The sequence below is a fragment of the Rhopalosiphum maidis genome, chromosome 4 (assembly GCF_003676215.2).
Source record: "Rhopalosiphum maidis isolate BTI-1 chromosome 4, ASM367621v3, whole genome shotgun sequence".
In the NCBI taxonomy this organism is placed as follows: domain Eukaryota; kingdom Metazoa; phylum Arthropoda; class Insecta; order Hemiptera; family Aphididae; genus Rhopalosiphum; species Rhopalosiphum maidis.
The window spans coordinates 53,042,788-53,055,102 of NC_040880.1; the positions used below are offsets into that span (position 1 = coordinate 53,042,788).

General features: G+C 32.3%; 1 protein-coding gene across 1 annotated transcript in view; it reads right to left on the reverse strand.

The window, feature by feature from the left end:
* LOC113556557 (myb-like protein I) overlaps nt 1-12,315 on the reverse strand; it is a 156,814-nt gene that overhangs the window by 75,618 nt on the left and 68,881 nt on the right. The gene's annotated exons all lie outside the window — the stretch shown is intronic.

The following is a 12,315-nucleotide window of genomic DNA, read 5'->3' on the forward strand; positions in this document are numbered from 1 at the left end:
AAAGAACTACAAGACTAAATATTTTACAATCCTCAAAACTTATTTTGCAATTTATATACCTAACCTTTATAAGGTCAATGCGATACCCGCTCGCGTTTGTTATCTTCATTGTATAAGTCCATAACACAAAAAATTTACGTTCAGCAGTTTAAATTTAAATTCATCAATTACCTATATGATTTAACTTCATAATGCAATTATAAAAATGTTAAGAAATTATCAAATTTAATATTATATATTTTAAATTTTCACACAATAAACAATGTTGCTTTATAGGTTCCTCATACTAAATATACATATATTGGAATTATCGATGTTATACGTTCATATGCGCGTGGGCTCTAAACACTCACAGGTATAATAATAATAATAACAACGCTTTTTGAAATAACCTCGGTGTGATTTTCGTCACAGACTATAATATAGTCTGTGTTTTCGTCGATCCCGTTGCAATCGCGTACCTATATACTCGTAATGTGTTGAATATACACATACACTGTACATATAATTACCACGGCCAAAATTTATAATAATTGATAATAATATTGCGGCAGTCCGTGAACCCGGTTGACCCTGATCGTTGGGAAAAATATACGCGTTTCATCAATTGAGAAAAGAGAAAAAAATATTAAATAAAAAGACCAAGTATATATATTTATTTATAAATGAAAAAAATCTCCACCAGGATAAGAAGGAAAAAAGGACGTGACAGATTACTACTGACCGTATATGTGCACAATTTATAATATAATACATAATATTGTATATTATATTTATACCTGTATGGTTTTTTTAACCTTCCATGGCTAATGATGACAACAAACGGATCACGTGCTGCCATCTTCGCAGTAATAATAATATACTCGGTAGTTGTAATATTATTATTTTATGTAAAGTGTACAGGATGGATAGGTATTAGAAACTTGGACTAATTTAAAGAAAAACAAAAATTTATTTGGATAAATTTTGTGGAACCGTCAAAACCAGATAAAAAAATGTAAGATTTACCGTGATATAAATATATATTTAAACTAATTACTATGAAATACACAAGTAAATAGGTACTATAGTATTAAAAAAACTTTGAATTATCAATTTTAATAACATCTGATGGCTTGGTAGTTGAAGGAGGGTGGGTATATGGTAAATTTTTTAGAAAATCTTTTATTAGACATTATGAGCTTTAAAATAGAACCATACACCATATTTTGAAATGATAGCTTATAATGATTATTATTTATTAATAATAACTTAATAATGTAATAACTATAATAATAAGGAGTATGGAATATTATAATTAGGCAGCTGGTAGGTATTATAATTATATATTTAACAGCCTAGCTGTTATAAATAATTTATTTAAATAATAATGAAGAAAAATGTATTTTTCTTATATAATTGAGTCGAACTAATTAAAATAGTAAATGTTTATTTTCTTTGACTGTAGTTTATAGAAAAATAAATATAAAATAAAATCAAACTTATTCATTTGGGGCAGTGGAGGCAAACATTAAGGAAATAGCCACATCGACGTATTTTTTTTTCTGATATTGATAGACATAAAATATCTTGGATAAGAGATAGGTATATTACAGCTAGAATGATTATGTATCTTTTCTATTTATTGAGTAAAACTGGGTTCCGCTACATCATGTCATGTTCCATTAATTTAATACGTAGGTCATAAAATAAAGGTATAACATGTTAGGTATCAACCATAATAAGTATATTTATGATACCACTATATTATGAACTATGAAATAATTATTAATTATATACATAAACATTGTGGTTTGTGCTGCGTACCAATACAAAGTGATAACTGATATCAAAGAATATCTATTAAAACAAACTTAATATTAATATGAATTAATACATGAATCTATATTTTATAAAAATGATAATATATAAATGGATCCAAACAGATTTTAATTTTTCTATATAATTTTTTTTAATTATAGTCCAAACATGCATTTCTCAGAAAGAGTACCTAATTATATTACGGAATTCTCTCGGAAGCGTGTTTTACTTACCACACGCGTTATTATCGTCCGGTATTTACCAACGATACCCAAAGGGGTTATGGACATGCAACGAACAGCAAGCAAAGAGATGTATCCACCTAACCATTTGCCTGCCTACATAATATATTATATACAATATATATTATATACATTATATTCGTACATTGAAAAAAAAAAATGTTTTTGTTTTTTGTTTAGTCATTATTATATGTGTGCAGGTAATAAGCTCGACGGTATAACAAATAACGCGAGTGTATTTGTTGTTATATTAATATACCTACCAAGTGAATTTTTTTTTTCAGTTGCACCGATTATAATAATACTCGTACATGCGTATCCATTTATGTATATGTATAATACATATAACGACGGGGCTACTATATATAACAGTACCTACTAATATTGTTTACTACTACTCACAACTATAATACTATATATATACATAATAATAGGATGTATACAGGTATACCTACTACGCATGTATATAATATTATATAGGTACCTGGACGACTCGGGTAATGGACTAGTGACAGGCGCCCATCAATCTGTTGCCAACAATCGGACCCGTTTGTTTTCGGACAAACATTTTATCCATTAGTGTATTTTTTAGCCCCCCTTCCAGTAGATACTTACCACCAAGCCGTCACGCCCTAACTTGCTCGTCCTTCGCCGCTGTACGCCGAAACTGTACGGACCCATTCAACACGCGTGCACTTCTATATATACGTATACACATACTATAATATATATCTATTAATAATAATACTTATACTCATATAATTCCAAGTGTTTGTGTACATCGATCGTTAGCCCCGCACGATGTTAATGGCTTACAGATTATTTCTTTTTTTAGTTTGTAACAACGGTCGATTGTCATGCAGACTCTCTTCCCCTCTCATAGTACATATATAGTATACATACTTCTCATCTCTTGGCTTGCCACATTATACTTGTCACTCCTCCTGCAGATTTTCTGCACAAATTGACGAAATTTCTCAACGAAACGATAGTTGTGATGGAAGTAATAATTTAGAAACCTTATAATTAATATTTTGACAAAATATTTAATTACAAGTCTTTTGTAGTATAGAACAATTATTAAAAAATTGACATTATTTTAAACTTGCTTGTGTATTATACAAAGAGATTTTTTCCATTAAATATGTCATTGTTCTATCATCTATGACATGTGTTTAATAATGTTTAAAAGAGTTAATAATTTTTGCACATTGTAGTATCTAACAATATATCACACAACTATTTATTATAGCAATAAGGATTACTACATTTCGTTAACAACATAAACATTATTTACTCATGCACGATAAAAATATAAGTGATATTTTAATCGCTGAAATTAATTATCCTTTATGCCCACATCTTATCATTATAATACAATTATCAGCGTGTTTAAAAATTAGGCGTGTCTATCCCTAGATAAATATAGAAGTGCTCAAAAACATTACATAATATCATAAAATGTAGTTTATACGATGTTTAAGTCAAGGAATTTTTTTATATTTTTACAAAACCTACACTGGGTATACTCCAGTGGTCCGAATAGTTGAAATTTATTAATTTAAATAATGTGACATAATACTGATTCTGTATTCTAATAATGCATTACGAAAATTATAATTGTATTAAAAAAAAAAAACAATTTGGTTATTATTATAATATTATAATAAATAACGTGTAATAACTTGATTGTAATGTGAACACAAATTAATTATTATAATAACGGCACAGTTATGAGTGGTTATATGGTTATGGTGCACTCGTAAAAAAAAGTCAAATTAATATAATTGTGCTTCACCCACATCTATTATAATAATATAATTATAGATGGTAATATTATTATCATTATCGCTATCTAAAATAGTTCTTATAAGAGTAGTAAAATATATATCTTTGATCGTGATGATAATATATGCCTCGATCTCGTCTCATTTCAACTAAAATGTTAAAATGTGGTGTCTATAAAAAGATATTATCTTATCTATAAAGTTTCCACATAGCTTTTTTTTATTTAAGGAGAGGGGGCTATTTAAGGATAAATATAATAAATATGTTTTTCTAATTTTAGTATTTTAATAATATATATATAGTTAGAGAGTTTGAGAAAAGTTGACAATCTTCCTTCAAATTTTTCACCATTTATTATGTATATAGTATAATAATAATAAAAATATATCATGAGACCAGAAAGTTATGGGTGCCAGATTTGTAGGATTTCTAAGATCCTAACGACACTGAAAAATATCGTATAAAGGTATTGGGATCGCAGAGAAGAATCAAACATATTTTTACTGAAAGTGTTTTGCCAGAGCTGAAAATCACCACGCCTACGTGACTGCTATCTGTTGTTTCGGCCGCAAGCAAAACACATGTGAAACTTTTCGTCCTGGACGCCAGAAAAATAAACCGAATCGAAAACGGTCGATGTGAATTGTCTAATGGTCGTGTAATATGATAGTAAATGTACAGCTAAATACGTCATAGCAGTGATTTTAATATTATTCGAAACTGTGGTCCACAGCACTACAGTAGTAGGTTAATAAAAATATAAAAATTATACATGAAAACGCGTGAAAGTTACAGATAACAACGGTCAGAAAGATAAGAACATTAAATTATTAAAGTTATCAATATTAATGCGCAACCACGCAAAAAATACAAATACTGAAATTTATACAATATCAAATAAGTAGGTACTATAGTATTCGTGTTATTGTTCACACGATGTACAAGTATACATTAAGAATGTATTTGGGTGAAAAAAATATCATTTGGCGTCGTCTGAGTTTAGACACTAATATTATAGAGAAGAACTATAAATTATAAATTACAATATGTAGTCTACCGAAAGTCAGATAGGTATCAAATGTTCGGCACAGATAATATATCCGCTATTATGATAATTTATAATTAAACCACTGTTATGTGTATAGCCACACGGCGCACAAATAGTAACCGACTAATTATTGCTATTATAACAATGTGCCGTAAATTCCTGGAAGGATACACGTAATGATGTATGTATGTCGTGTATTAAAGCATTATAATATTATATGCGTGACTATATATAGGTATTATAATATTGTATGGATGTGATTGACATCACACTGAAAATTGTTACGAATATGTCTTGAAACGAATAATAATTATGAGCGTCATGGCGTTGTCGTACAAAATAGATCCGCAGCCAATAATGATGATATTACAATATGCTATACATGATATAGTATCACACTATTACATAATATGAATACATCATGTTTTTAAAATATTATATCTGTTTTGCGGTACATAACCTACACGAAGGAGTGGTTATAATATGACGTGTATGTGTTGTGTCTAGTTCTCGAAACTAATCTGTTTCATCGAATAATAATAATATTTTAATTTACGGTTTTTACGTGGATTGTTTTGTCCGGCGGAAATGCGCAGTCAGAATGAAATGTGCACGCAACGAAGATCATAGGTATATACTACATAAATTATGGGTATGACATAAAATTAGATATACATAACACGTACAACAGGTACAATGCGTACCAACCAAATACGATCGAATCGATCTAGACGGATGGACACAAATATTCGGTCTCGGCGTAAAATACGTTACGTCGGACATGAAATGTAATAATACTGTTATATTATATTATATTGTACAATTGACCGCAATACTGCAGCATTATATTATTATTAGTGGTACGGAAATATGAACTACAAGCGATGATATTATAAACCTCAGCCGGCTCGAGGGTGTTGAAAATAAGAAAAAAAAAGTATAATACGGGGAAGCTTTTTTTTTGTAAAGTAATCGTTGGCGCGGCATTGAGGAAGTGTTAATAACACACCAGGCCACGGGCCAGATGAAGGAGACCCCGCGCGTAATGCCTCGGAGGCTTTTGTATAAAAGTCTAAGCTCACCCCGCGCAACCGTACCGCGCTGCAGCTACTGATGGTACAAGGGGCGCTCACGAAGGGACTATACGTATTAAATATGTGACGACTCGGTGGCGCGCTTTCACCGAACAGCAACGTAATCTTTCAATATGGGCCCGCCGTCATCATTACCACTACACACACACACACACACACACAGACAGAGACGCACACTCGCACAAGCTGATACGTAGCATTGCACCGTTATCGTATTGACACTCTCTGCGGACGGCTTTACGGCAACGACATGAGTTATATACAGTGTACACGTATTACATACATATTATATATATAAAACACGCGCAACATCTCTTTGTATGTATGTGTGTGTATAGTCTAATCCTCGAGAAGTCTGTGAAATTGACTCTTCTCTCTCTCTCTCTCTCTCTATCACTCTCTATACATATAGTGAGCAGATTATAACGTGTATTACGACGGCGTAGCACTCGTCGTTGCCGTTGTACTATCGTATACGAGTATAATATATAATATATACAATATATAACATAATATATAATATTATCCAACAATGCTATAGTATAATATATAATCGCCAATTATTATTATATGCACATGTATACGTATACGTGCTCAGCGGGCGACGGCTGGTCGCGCAATGTGCGTCGATAATACGCCCACGAAAAGTATCAAATGCAATATAGGATATATGGGATGAACAAGGGGTTTTATTTTCACCCGAATGCTTATGTCGGTAGTCGGTAGATACCTACGTATTTTTGAGACTAGCGTATTTTAATATCCAATGCTGTTATATTATATATATAACTATATAAGTATTAATATAAATATATATTATATAAGTATTATAATGTTTTTAATATCCATATCCAAACGCTGTTATGAATTGACACAATAAAGGATCGTAGTACTATATTCAAATTCTTTATTAATTTGACCCGGACCACTTTCGTAGAAATTTAACGTAATATATTAATTATTATACATAATATATATATATATATATATTGTTTGTATAGATGGACAAAAAAAATTACATACATTATGAGAGAGTAACGTCCTCAGAATTTTCACCAAGAACGTGGCCCTTCCACCTTCCCGCAACTAAATAGCGTTCCAATACTGTGATTATAATAATAATATGTATAGTAGGTATAAATGACATAATATCTGATATTTGAAAAACATCTACACAGAAACCAAAAGGGGTATTTTAGTATCTGGGACATTCTCACGTAGGTGTCTTACATCGCGGAAGAAGAAAAACAATCTTTCTTAACCTTATGTATACACAATTTTTAACATCCGTAGGATGTGTATATGTGACACGGTGACGGCGTCGCTGCGGTTGTCTGAAAAATTATTTTATGAAACGTTTGTCTCGCTGCGAGGCACATATGGATCATATGGATGGATGAAAGAATAAAAAAATAAAAAGAATTATTACATAATATATACGCGCAGTGATATTTAAATAGATACCTACTTGTAACTGTGGCACATTGCGCGCGCGATGTATATGACATTTTGCCGCTGCTTTCTTATAATATTATATACTATTGAGCCTATATACATTTGGTGGTCGCCCAAACCCTTTTCTTTATCGTAGCAGCGGCATTTTGATTTATGTAAGCTACTTAGGACCTCCCTTGGGACCCTTCCTCCTCGATATGAAATATGCGTACAGCTCTGTAGCGTCAACCGCTTTGATTTGTCTACCGTGTAACCAGCTTTGTCTAAACGGCCCGTGAACGATTTGTCATTTATAATTATTTATGAGCACACATTGCGCTTTGCCACTGAAAAACACACACGTCGCTATATCTTCTTCTTTTTGTTATTATATATTCTATATTCTATGGCTGCTCGTGATCTACATAGATATATATATATATATATAATTATTATTTACGTGTTTTTTTTTCCTAAGGCCCACTATTATTATTATCGTTATTATTTGCGTACATGCAAGCTATATATCTATACTTTGTCGATCGAGTGATCTAGAGTGTATATATATATAAAGGTATTTACGCCTTTTATATTATTATTATTATTATATATAGACGACGGAGAATATGCGTTATGTATAGGTTGAGAATGTAGGAAGGATAGGGGATAAGTTGATGATGATCCCCGTGCATACAATGTAATATATATTTTTTACCATAGTCATCGTCGAGAAATAGGCGGTATGCCGAGATATATATATATAGTGACTATAGTAAAGGTGGCAGAACGGGGACAAGATAAAGCGTGATATGTATATATGTATTTACCAACGTCGCCACTACCTCCTCACTATTACCACTTTTGCAGCAATATATATAAACTATATATCTATATAATATACGCGTTCGACGCACTGTCATTACGCGGACGGGGCAGTGAGACGCGCCCAAAGGGGGGTGATTAATGTGAAATCCATACCCAGACACTTAACGCCGGTTATGTCAAATCCCTATCGTTCGACGCAAAACTTTCACAGTGGGTATACGACGACTATACGACGTGTATACTTCAAACTTTTCACGCCAAACTTATACCATTCGTGTATATATATATATAGGTACCGATCTGCAAGCGTAAGGGTCGGGGCAATAATGAGAGACGGTAGTGGTATATATGTTATATATACATATATATTCAGTAAGAGAAACGCTGAAAAATCGGCAGCCAGAAGAATAAACAGAATGATGGATTGTAAAATTTTTGAACGGCTTTTTTTTCTTTCTTTCTCATTTCGATTTTCGTTTTTCCCCAACAACGTCACCCTTAATAGCTCGTTCAGACATGTTTTTAAAATCCTACATCGCAGCAAAACATTATAACAAATAAAATAAGCACCCTATAGTAAATACATTTATGCATGTATAGTACTATAGTATATTAATATCATACCTTGTGCTGTACATATGTTGCATATAATAGCTCGATCGGATGGTTTGATTACTAACATTTTTAAAAATAATAAAAAAAAATGTAATTTTACACTAATTATACCATACTATTTATTATACCCGTTAAGTATATAATTATAAATATACTTCTGCAATTGCAATGCACTGTAACAAGCTTATATACAACTACTATACCATAAAATAATACATAAAGATCTGGCATTCTGGTCCTTGGTCCTCCTGAATATATATATACATATATATGTATACATTATAAACACAGCTATAGTAGCTGTAGCAGCTGAGATGCTGTCGTACGGTGCTCGCGTAGGTGATAATAATATTTGTTGTCATCAATCATAACGTTTAAAACGGCGCGTGTGACTTTTTAGAAACAACGTTTCCGTTGTTACACGAGGTTTAATTATCTCGAGCAGGGACCTGCAGCAATGATGGATGAAGTCATTTTTACTCGCTCGCCAAGATAACGTTATATCCGATCTCATCGCTTGACATATTTATTGTGTTTCGGTGATGTTTTTTGTGACGAGCCGGTTTTCTCTCTTTTTTCACTCACGTTCGCCAAACTTCAGTGCTGGGCGGGTCTAACTATATTATACGAATATTATTTAACACCGTGTTGTACCATTATAATCGTAACGCAAAATGAGAATATATGCACTTTAATAACAATATTATCGTGTCACCACGTGCAGAGACATGTGTGTGGTGCAAATTAATATATTCGTCATCTGCAAAAAATAAAATTACATTGTGCCGAAAATGCAATGTTATTTTTTTTCTCTCGTAGAATTAATAAAAAAAAACCTTTACCCAATACACGACGAGCGCTTTTATTTATTTTCCAGAGACGTGGGTGGTTCGGGCGATGGAAACACATTGAGTTGTGTTTTTTTCTTTCTTTATACATCATACATATATAATATATATACGTTGTTCGTCGCATTAGTCCCGCTTGAACGACCTCCTATTTCCTTTTAAATTACATTACAGTTTCGCGTTTGTGCTCGACGACTACGTCGATGGCAAATTATCCGCGAGTTCATTTCATTTTGGAATTTCTAAGTTGTTCACCGCCGTTACTATATGCATACATACAACCTCCGAGGAGTGAGTTTTATTTAGCCTTGTTTTGGTGTCGATGAAAAATCACATTTATCTTGATTTCACTCAATATAGGTGTATTAAAAATTGGTTTAACTATTATTGATTCGAAGCATAATATGACAATTAATGGACGGGCTATTTTATGTTAGAATCGTTTGTATGTTAGCGTAGTTTACGATTGTTCATTGGGAAAACACTGACAGTGTCTTTTTTCGATTTTCATACAATAGTGCCCCTGCTTAAAATAATAGTGATTTTGTAGGGAATATTTTGAGCTACTGTGATCTGTTTTACACTTAAAAGTTTAATACATTTAAAAATATTTATTATATGATATAGTATACCCTTTACACGTATATACAATTTATTTGGTACGTAATAATATCAAAACTATTTTATTATGAGTATAATACACTACACCGACTATATAATTGCATATTATATATGCATCATGTATGCACAATTGGTATTGATTCTCGCTATATCATGGGTGCAGAGCATTTACAATTATCACTATACCTAAGATATGGTGAGAGGCGGGGGTCTTATGTCCAAGAAGAAGGAGCTTTGTGCGTGTCGACGAGGATATAATAATATCGTAAACATATAGTGGTGATTGATGAGTGTCCAGCAGCGGCATGTCACGACGGGTATGTTATTGTGACTCGGGTTTCCTTCGGGCCCCTTCTTCAGTAATTAACCATCGGTACTGATAAGCAGTGCGTATCGTAGTGGCGTGCCAAAGCAATGGACCAATATATATACTATAATATACGTCTAATACGGGGTATAATAATATATAGCGGGGTAGTGGTGTGCGCATAACGTCGTTTCTCTTTTTTCTCGCGGGTGCGCTACTTTGTACATACGATGACTTGCAGCACGCGCTCACCGTTGCCACAGAGATAACAAGAACGGCTCTGATTAATGAACGTTAAATGCGCTTTTAATACGTTCATATACGCGAGTGCCGAGGCTGAGGCTGTTTATATCATATAATATATGTATATGTGTGTGTGTGTATGCTTTGTTTGTATAGACCTTAACCTCCTTACCCCACACCCCAGTTATTATTCTTCTAGGCAGTCATCTTTTTTCCGGTTCGTTGGATCTTTGTTGTCCGCGTACATGTAGAGCAGAGAAAAAACAGAAAAATTATCGAATCAGAAAAAAAACGCCTCATCGTTTATATATATTATACATTATATTATATTGTTCGCAATTCACTGGTTGGCAGTATAGTACGTACCTATATATTAAATATTACGCCACATACACGGTAAATTAAGCAAATTAAATTCTAGTAACAGATTATAACATAACATTGTATTATAATATTATTAAGTTTATGCCTTAAGTTTTAGTTTCACGTTAGCGTACGCATCGCCGAGTCACAATAGCGAGAAACAGAGATTATATTTCTAAATTTATAATCATGTTTATGACAAAGATACTTGCAAACAGTGCGTATAAAAACGCAATAATTATATAAAAAAAAGTCGATTTAGCTGGTGATCTAACACAATTTTAGTCAAAAGCTATTCATCACCGAATAATTGAATCTAAACATATATAATTACACGAATTTCCACAATACTAATATTAGAAAATATTTCATATGGTTAATGCTTATTATTATTTTTATTTTTTAGTTATTATAATATATATAATACGATATAGTGACATATTTTTTATAAAATTTCATAGAATACTTATCAAAATTTAGGTTTTTGGTTGATTCGCACAGTCTCGCGGGTTGCTTTGGGGATTTTGATTGACATTTCGGTTTCTGCTCCAATTCATTTCACCAATACCACAACATAATACGACTGATATACTATGCGGTACACGTGACGTCCGTCGTGTGTTTGACATAATTTTTTAACCCATATCGATCGACGCTTATAATATAATACATTATAATTTATAATACATTTATACAGAAGGGAATTGTCGACAATGTACATTTTAGCGGTCTCGTGTGTGCGATTTCGGTGGTTATAAAATATGTGGTTGAATTTACAATAATACGCGAATGCACGTGCACGTGAGATGTAAAGTGGGTATATATTGTGGGAAAAGAACACAACATTGACCGCTGATGGTGCGGCGTGCTCGTATAGTATAACTAGTTTTCTTTTATTGGCTTAACGGCAACGTTTTGCAATTTAAATATTCATCTACCCACATTCCTACAGTTGTTCGTGTTTAAGTACTACATAAAAGCTTATATTATGACATTCAATATTATGTAACTTTCTTGTACGCGTGTTTAATAATATTGATAAATACGCGGCCGATTTATAAACTACGAAACACGACAATATCGCATA